This window comes from Lycorma delicatula, chromosome 2 (genome assembly GCF_047948215.1).
Source record: "Lycorma delicatula isolate Av1 chromosome 2, ASM4794821v1, whole genome shotgun sequence".
Lineage (NCBI taxonomy): Eukaryota > Metazoa > Arthropoda > Insecta > Hemiptera > Fulgoridae > Lycorma > Lycorma delicatula.
Window position 1 is genome coordinate 24465819 of NC_134456.1, and position 10388 is coordinate 24476206.

The window sequence follows — 10388 nt, forward strand, 5'->3', positions numbered from 1 at the left end:
CCCTTACTACGGAGGAGGAACTTGTTTGTGACATGCGGAAGATCGTTTGGGACTCGGTTACAGTAGATGTCCTCTCCCTGAGATCGTGGTAGGGAGAGACAAAGATGGCAGTTCCGCCTCTGCTGGCTGAAGAACTGCTAAGGTTCGGGAGAATTCGCATCGGATAGGAATCCTGTAGTGCATTGATTCCCAAAGTGGTCCAGGTGGACCCCCAGGGGTCCACGGGAGACTCGACGGGGGTCTACGTTGGCGTGACAAAAAAAATGGGGGTTCACAATTCGTAAGCGGGGGTCCACAAAAATTCATCTGGTTTCGATAGTGAAGAACTAAAATGTTGGCTTGACTTTGCGTATCAATCTAGGCAGATAATGTTTTGAGAAGCTCAGCGACTGTTACTTGTAAAAACTTGCATATTCCATATTCAGTACAACGAACGTGTCGAGACTTGCAAAGCGCCGCCGCCGCCGTCCGCAACGGTTGTTCAGACGTGCAAAGGGACGAAATACGACTTGTGGTGAGTGTGCTAGCAATCTTGCATGAACTTGTTTGATTCTTCACTAATATAAATACGATTGCCAAGGATAAACGTTACTCATTTGTTTCCGGAATTTCGAAAAGAAAAGTAAAGTGAATAGATGTTAGCGTTTGCCAGTGTCGGAAAAAGTAGTAAGTACTTACCTGCTTTTTTTGTTATACTTACTTTTATTTTATTTATTGTTTATTTATTTATTTGACAATTTATTGTACACGTCAGTAAACAAAAAATGCATAAATTACAAAAAATACGTAGGTACAAAAGGCGAGGCTTATTTCTAAAAGAAATCTCTTCCAACTCACCTGCGATAAAGATATATTTATGTTGTAATAGGTATATTTGTAATGTTTGCGTGTAGTAGATACGTATTAAAAATTAAATACTGAACAGAGCCATTATTAAAGACTTCCCTAAAAAAACAGAAAGCCGAGAAAGGTTGAACTTTTTGTCCCTACTTTATTAGTAATATTTTTTTTACCCGACTGTGTGGTGGTTCACTAATAATTATATACATTTATACAAAGTGTTACAGAATAAAGGTTACAACCGGGAAATGTTATGTTCAGGATCAGTTTTTAAGTCGATTCTAATAGTTTGTTTTTATATATCTGAAAAAAAATTTAGACCAAAAATTAATAAAAAATCAGTAAAAAATGGTCAAATCACAATATTGAAACGTCGCGCGCGGCGCGGTCAAAGCCGCGGGGGCTACGCTACCTACGCGACATCACAATATTGTAATGTGACCACTTTTTACTGTCTCCATTTAAGGATATATTAATTTTTGGTCTAAATTTTTGTTCAGATATATAAAAAAAAAACTATTGGAATCGACTTAAAAACTGATCCTGAACATACCATTTCCCGGTTGTAACCCTTATTCTGTAACACGTTGTATATTTTCATAAATTGTACCTGTCTTTACATACTCGTAACGTGCATCAAAGTAATAAATAAATGATTAAAATCGCAGAGTTGTGATATCAAAATATTGGTTATTTAAAAGTATTTTCTATAGAATTTACAGAAATATATCAAAATATAATTAATGAAAAAAATGTTTTACATTACATTAAAATCGGTTCAGCCATTTTCATAAAACTTTATTATGGATCTTACCGATTTATTGCTTTTAATAATTAGAGTCAGTTTGCCGCTGGTACTTTATTTCAGTGCAATAATTAATTAATCCTATTCTGTTAAAATAGTCATATCCTGTTAAGTAAGACCGCCTTGAGATTACTAAAACAAAGGGTTTTTTTTTTATTTACCGGTAGGTAACTGATACAAAACATGGCTGAATCTAAGAAGAAATGTCGACTGTACAGCGTTGATTATTTAAAATTTGGATTTCTTGCATCAAAGGCAATCAAAGGCATCATAAGCGATTGCCTATATACCTTTTGTGCAGCAAAGGTTTGAGCAATGACTCTATGAAACCATCGAAGCTCGAAGATCATCTAAGAAGGTGTCATCCTGATAAAATAGGTAAAGATTTGAAATATTTTCAAATATTGAAGGAAAAATATGAAAAGAGACCTACCGTGCACAGTATGTTCGCTTCAACGTCTGAAAGTAACGATGATGGCTGCGGGCATCGTACAATATTTCATTACTTATAGCGAAATCTGGAAAACCGCACACCATTGGAGAACAGTTAATTTTACCCGCTGTTGAAGAGGTTTTAAAAACTGTTCTGCACAAATCTCCATTTGACATACTCAGAAGAATTTGAGTATGAACACTGTACAAAGATGTATTGATGAAATGAGCTCTGATATTGAAAGTTTCTTGTGTAATTATCGTATTGTGTAATAAGGATTGGGCGGGGACTCCTTGGGACTTTACAACTGGGGGGGTAAAGTAAGACCGTAGTCCCGGGTGGGGGATCCGTTTTGGGGTTCCTCATTAGAGGCATGGCACACCATGCCTCTGATGAGGAACCCTCTAATTAATAGACCGGGTCCCGGTTACGTGGGGGAAACCCTAATTCTTACCGAGATAGTTTGAAGCGATGGCACCCTCTGGAGCTGTGTAAATGCTTAATTGCGGGTCCGGCTCCAGGGAAGGATAAGTAAAGGAGAACTCAAAAAAAATCTTACACATAATTCTGCTTCTTAAAGATTTACTTAAAGTATCCAAATTTATCAGTGACTTGAAATGATTAAATGCTAATTTATAATTTATTATTTTGAATGTCTCCTTCAGCTCTCAGTTCAGTTTTGGAAATAATTTCACAGTAATTTAATTCAGAAAATACAATGTATTTCATTTATTTTCCAAAACATAATTTATTCTACACAAATAATATATTTGCAAATTAAATTGTTACGTTTTTGAAATAAAAGCTAGTATAAAATTATTTATAAATTAAAAGAAGAAAGTATATATACCGTATTAATAGTAGTAATAAAATAACTCAGTGGTCGTTGTTTAATGTAATGTAAGATAATGTATCGATTTACCAAAGCCCGATCGGATGTAGAATAGCCAAAATATTCCGGCAACTATTTGAAAGATATCTTTGATTCTGCTAAAAACTGATTTCTTTTGACTGTATGCTGGTTAAATATTTAAACACTTAAACAAAAACTGCAGAACAAACAAATAAAACAAAAACACTATTAAAAGATAAAAAGATACTGTTATATTTACAGTACAGCTATCAGATTGCAACACTGATCTCTATATATATATATCAAGATCACTTATATAGAGATCAGTGGATGCAAGTTAAAGTATTACCGCTTGACTTTCAGCAGGAATAGGCTTTTTTTTTCCTGTTTAGCCTCCGGTAACTACCGTTTAGATAATTCTTCAGAGGATGAATGAGGATGATATGTATGAGTGTAAATGAAGTGTAGTCTTGTACATTCTCAGTTCGACCATTCCTGAGATGTGTGGTTAATTGAAACCCAACCCACCAAAGAATACCGGTATCCACGATCTAGTATTCAAATCCGTTTAAAAATAACTGGCTTTACTAGTACTTGAACGCTGTAACTCTCGACTCCCAAATCAGCTGATTTGGGAAGACGCGTTAACCACTAGACCAACCCGGTGGGTTAGCAGGAATAGGCTGTTAGACTAATTACATACGTGTTATCTGTTCATTCATAGAAGGAGATAAGAAAAAAAACAAACTTGCGAATGTGGTAGTGCGTGTATATACAGCACACTATGTACTCTCTGTTCATTCTAAGAAGGAGATATCGTATAAACACACCACAGATGACAGAGCGATGTGGAACAGTATGCCTAAAAAATATTTCACACTAAACTTACAATTTTTTGTAATTCTCACAAAATCTTATACTCAGTTTACATTTAATTTAATTAATTTATTTAATATAATTATTATAATTTATCTAATTATGTATTTAATTATTATTTATTTCATTTATATTTATATTATACTTAATTTTAATTTAACTTATAACTTTTTAATTCTTCACAGAATTTTTAATATAATAAAACCTACAAAACAATAATATCCCAAACAATAACTACCATATTAAAAATAATTTAATAGGTAAAATATATAACTTGATCCTATATAACCTTACCACTTCGAAACGTTAAGAAAATTGCACAAATCCCACAATTTCTTTTCTTCTTCTGTAACATGCTTCACGCACTGTTTCCACTTATTAGTTAATAACTCGTTCACGCCTTTTTCAAGCAGGATTTTAACCTCTTTAATTTTATAATTAATAATTATAAAACCCACTTACCAACAATTCTTTTATATATGCGTTCAAGCGTTTCAGAATAAAATTCCATTATCAGGAATAATTTTTTTTGTGTTATAATCTTATTAAAACTAAAACTCCTTTGTTATGCAAATTTTTTTATGTAATGTAATGTAATATAATGTAACAGTGGTCGTCACAGTTTAAAATTATGTCAACTTAACGTCCTGTCATTATGAATGTCTCCACCGTTTATGCATTATTATTTCGGGCAACATTTTTACTTGGTTCTACAATAACTCAGTTGGATTAAGGTTACAGTGATAAGGGGGAAGACTTAACACCGTATAATGTTTCGTTTCTGCCAAATCATCGATTAAAAATTTATTAAATATATCACGATTGTGTTTTACATGTTTCAGGAGTTTTGCTTTTAAACTGTTTTCTCCAAGTCATCTTTTGATTGCAGCCATCAAGTAATTTCTTTTTTCCTCCATAAACTGTTTGGAATATTTTCCAGTTTTACACTATGGTACGGGGGAGCATTTTCCATTACAACAGTTCAGTGCGTATTATGTGTTCATTCTTAGAGGGGAGATATGAAATAAACAAAGTTTGAGTGTGGTAGTACGTATATATATAGCCCACTATTCTACGCGCCGAGCTGTTGTAAAACTACCGGATGTTTATAAGCAAAATATCGTTGTTTATCACTGACTTCAAATAACAGTATAAATTCTCTTATTCCATACTGGATATTTTTAATTTTATTTTAATTGTAGTTCTGTGTTTCAGTAATTTTTTTGGTACGCGTGACTGCGTGTGTATTTTTGGCTTATTGTGCGATTCATTTACTGTGCGGTTATTACTGATCTGACTGTGAGATTTGATAGTGTGATTAGTCTGTATATATGTGAATTCGAATAGTTTACCGATATGGCTGATAATTGAGGAACATCTTTTAATAAACACAGAAAAGCGAATATTTGCGAAGTGGTAAAAAAAATAAAATATATAGTTTTAAACGTATTCAATTAACTGCTGGAGAAAAAATACGTTGGTTAAAAAGGAGGTAGTGAAACTTACTTCTGAATTAACTGGTGTGTCGGTTAGTAGTATTAATAGATTACGGACTGAAATAAATAGGAAAGAAAGGTAAAAACTCCTGCTAAAAATAGAAAACGTGGAAAACCTGTGCTAGGTAGAGGGATGAATTTGACAAAAATGTCAGATTGATTGCACATAATTTATTTTTTTAAAATTAAATACCAACCTTAAAATAATTGCTGGCTGTGTGATAAACTGTGACAAGAGTTTACCAAAAATTGGACGCATTAGTTTATACAAATTGCTGTTGTCTTTGGATTTTAAATTTATTAAATGAAATAAAAACAAGTGTAATTGTTGATCGAGAAGAGATCGTAATTTGGCATAATTATTTAAAAAAAAAATAGCAAATTATAGAAAAACGGGTAGAAATATATTTTATTTGGATTAGACGTAGGTAAATGAAGGCCTCACCACTTCAAGAATTTGGTGTGATACGATAATTACATCGGTAAAAACAGCATTTCAGTTAGGATTAAGCAGGCGCTTGCAACCTCCAAAAAATAAAGGGAAGCGATTAATTGTGGTACATATTGGCAATGAGAATGGATTTTTAGAGGGGGGTTACTCGTTTTTTAATCCAAAAAATCTGGAGACTACCATGATGATATGAATGGAGATATCTTTAGGAAGTCATTTGAAAATGTATTATCGTTATTACCCGAAAATAGTATTGTTGTAATGGACAATGCTTCCCGTACCATAGTTTAAAACTGGAAAACGTTTCAAATAGTTTATGGGGGAAACAAGAAATTGTTTTATGGCTGCAATCAAAAGATGTCTACTTGGAGAAATCAGTTTAAAAGCAAAACTCCTTGAACATGTAAAACATAATCGTAACATATTTAATAAATTTTTAATCAAAGATTTGGCTGAAACGAAAGTCGTACGGTATTCAGGCTTCCCCTTTTTCACTGTAACCTTAATTCAATTGAGTTATTGTAGAACCAAATAAAAGGCTAAGTAGCCCGAAATAATAATACATATGAAATGAAAGACGTTAAAATCCTGCTTGAAAAGGCATGATGAGATACTAACTAATAAGTGAAAACATTGCGTGAAGCGTGTTACAGAAGAAGAAAAGAAAATGTGGGATTTAGATAATTTTCTCGATGTTGTGGTTGATGAACTAATAATTATTGTTAGAGATGATTCGTCGTCAACGCCAACTTACGAAAGTGATGAAGAATCGGATATAACGGAGGGAATCCAGTGTTTGTCGGTCGCTGTCAGAGAATAAGGTAAGACATTTTCTTAACGTTTCGAAGTGGTAAGGTTATAGGTTCAAGTTATATATTTTACCTATTAAATTATTTTTAATTATATGGTAGTTATTGTTTTTGTTGGTTTATTATATTAAAAATTTTGTGAGGAATTAAAAAGTGTAGTTAAAATTAAGTATAAATTAAATAAATAATTATAATTAAATACATCATTAGATTAATTATAAAAGTAATTAGTGTTATAATAATTAAAATTAAATTAATTCATAAATTAAGTGTAAAGTGAGTATAATACTTTGTGAAGAATTACAAAAAAATTGTAAGTTTAATATGAAATAATTTTTAGGCATACTGTTCCTACAGCGTTCTGTCGGCTGCAGTGTCTTTATGCGATATCTCCTTCAAAGATTGAACAGAGTATAACAATTCTCTTGCCTAGGTAGGCGTTTGTTTGGAACATCCTTTTTTTTGTATTACGTACATCTTTGATTTTTCAAAACTACACATGGATTCAATGAAATTAAACAAACATCATATTTATTCAGTTTGCACCACGAAATTTGAATTTTTAATTGGCGAAAATAAATTTAATATTTCTTTACTCTATTGGGGTTTTAACCTACATTGTGTGCCGTATTTCGTTCCGTAATTGTTTTTTTTTAAATTATGTTTTTTGTGAGCGTTATAAATGGATCTTGTATAAACAGATTGAATTTTATTTTGTTACGCACTGACTTACCTTTTAACATAGATAATATGTTGATCATTAATAGTTTATTACAATATAATTTTTTTAATATTGTAATGATATACTCAGAACTGTAATGAAAAATATGGAAATCTCGAAAGAAACGATATAATTCAAACTGAAGAAACTGGGGATACTTTAGAACGATTTAATAAGTTGCCAAAAATAAGGCAAAATAATACTGCGTCCAAGTTCCTAGCTTTATTATATAAAGTTAGAAGAACAAACAAAAACAGAGATTTTATTTAAAAACTGCAAAAGAAAACGATAACTTGTTCGTGATGAAGATGCTCGTTTTAATATTGTGGGAAAAACAAAAGAATTTGCTTGAGAAATATTTGTTTTTGTTACTGATGATTGGGTTCTTCGGTTCTAGAAATTAGAAAAAATTGTTTTCTATCACATAAAAAAAAAGTGATGTACAGAAGCTGACAACTGGATAAATAATAATGACCTATGATTTCTTCTGAAAATCATCCGCCTAGCAAAATTGACGAAACTGAACTTTGTTATCCTTCCTAGCTTAAATACAATTATTTAAAAAGGGACTCCAACATACTCTTTAAGAATTTACTTTTTTTCTTTTACGTAATTACCGTTGCGTTGTGTCAGTTTTATTGTCAGGTGCTAAAATTACTACAGCAACGTAATAATTACTGTATTTTGTAAGTTAATAATTTAGTTATGTACGATTAAAATAAATAATAATACTATTTTAGTTACGTATGAGTACATATATTTCTGAATTTTGTCAATTTATGGTACGTGTTTCATATTTGTATAATATAAAACAACACTAGTACATATTTAAAGTTTCGTAGGCTAATTAAAAAAAAAAAAAAAAATCGGCGATGACGCATAATTAAGAGAAATGTAATCTTCGGTTGGTGTACAAGTATAAATTTATAAGTGCGTATTTACGTTAAAATTTATTATTTTTCGTCGCTATTTAAGATTATCCAAAGAATCACTATTTTTAATTGTTCACCTTTAATAATTAAAAAAAACATTTCTACAAAATTCTAAAAACATGTCTTCCCAAATGAAACAAATTAAAAATAAAATATTTTTCTTTTAAATTTATGAAGTGACTATTTTCCAATTAAAATTTTGGGTATATTTAGTTTAAATTTAATTTAGTTAAAACGATTTATTTCAATTTGATATTTCATTCCATATTATAACTGCAGATGTTTTAAATATGATTAAATGATTAATTAACGATTTAAAATTGTAATTTCAGTAAAATTTTATTGTAATTATAATTTTTAATTGTGTTTTATTGATAATTAATCACTGTTAAAATATCATTTGAGAATGATTTAATAATTTTACTTCTGAATCTGTGATTGCGTAAATGACACGTTTTTGTTACGCTTGAAAACTGACAATATACCTGTTGTCCTTGTAAAACTTTTGGAACAATAAAAACCGAATCGCACATATATAAGTTGTTTACTGATAATACAACTCGGTATTTACATACTTTTAAATAAAATAATGAATCATTATAATTAAATTTACTATTACTGAAATGTGTAGATTGTCTTAAAGATTCATTATTCAAAAGAAAACAAAGAATATGAAAAAAGTATTGATTTTAAGAATAATAAGCCGCCTTTGTTTGGAGTTTATTAATTTGCATCTCATTTGGTTTATCTTGCCTTGGCTAAACAGGAAAAAGAAAGACAGAACTGATTGTCAGTTTAGAGGCAATTAGCAAATATTAATTTATTTAATACCATTGTAAATAAATATATTAGCCTCTACAGTTCAGTTGTAGAGTTTACAACCGGCTAATATACTGTCAATAGGTGCTAGTTAGAATTTCTGGTTCTTTATAGCTGTTTTTAATGTATTATTTTATTAGATCAAGTTAAAACAGCATCCAATCTCTCCATGTTTAAATACGTATTTTTTTCTTTTGTATTTTGTAATTCATATAACCCTGTGGAAAAAGCGTCGTGGTCAACAAATTAATACCTGAACCAGGATTCATCTCAAATCAAAAAACATGGTAACATTGCTAACTGTAATAATAGCAGGATATGCACCAAGGATTCTGGAAGATAAAATCTCCTCACCTCCTAAAAACATGTTAAAATTTTGATAATACAAAAGTGAAATCTATCAATTTAATATAAACAAAATTAATATAAATAAAATGATATGATTTTTAAAAAAAAATAAATTTACCTAATTAATATAAATAATTACAATAAATATATATTTATTTAATTAAATATTTATTAGTAAAAATTTGTATGAATTTTTTTTTCCAGAATGGCTATATGAATACATTTAATCATCAAAAATATTATTGCTAGAATAAAAGTTCAACTGAGTTATCTATTCTCTGAAATTAATTTTGAAGGACTCGCCATTGTTTTATTGGTACAGTTATTATTATTAAAGGTCATGCCATACATGATTGCTGCTTGTTAAAATTTATCTTTAATAATTCATTTTATATTTCACGGAATTGTTATTGTTTATTGATAAATAACACGATCTATTAATAAAAAAACACCTGTTAATTACCTGCTAATAATACTCCCTATTCATGTAAAATTTTGGTGATTTGGATTAAAATTTTGAGATCCCTCCGTCATTTTATGTATTTCTAAAATTATGATAAAAAATAAATAACAATGACAAAAATAAATTACCTTTCTCTCAATGTGTAAAATTTGACGTAAAATAAATCCATAAATTTTAATACCAACTCAATAATAAATTTTTAATAACACAACTTATATTCTAAACATTAATTTAATGAGAGATAAAACAAATAAAATATAATATTCTTACAAAATAAATATGATTAATAATCTAAGATCCAAAATTAAATTCTTGACACAAGACACAACAAAATATTGTACTCAAAAAATAACAAACTGTAAATCAAAATGTCTTAATTCTCTCTTCTGATTAAAACTCTCTCTAATTTTAGTGAAAAATGCCAAAGCCATGATTGAAATTAATCCATTACATTTACAGCAGTATTTCACACTTTTTAATGTTAATATGGAGAGGATTATAATATTATTTACGTTGCAATACAAATTCAAACACACACATAC

The 10388-nt window shown here is 29.9% G+C and overlaps 1 protein-coding gene across 2 annotated transcripts in view; it reads right to left on the reverse strand.

Annotated features, from left to right (window-relative positions):
* LOC142320567 (cytochrome P450 6k1-like) overlaps positions 1 to 10388 on the reverse strand; it is a 36139-nt gene that overhangs the window by 24949 nt on the left and 802 nt on the right. The window contains exon 2 of one of the 2 annotated variants that reach the window (XM_075358497.1): positions 2929 to 3127. The exons of the other annotated variant lie outside the window; for it this stretch is intronic. The gene's annotated coding sequence lies outside the window, so the exon portion shown is untranslated. The remainder of the gene's footprint in view (positions 1 to 2928; positions 3128 to 10388) is intronic. 2 annotated transcript variants of the gene reach the window in all.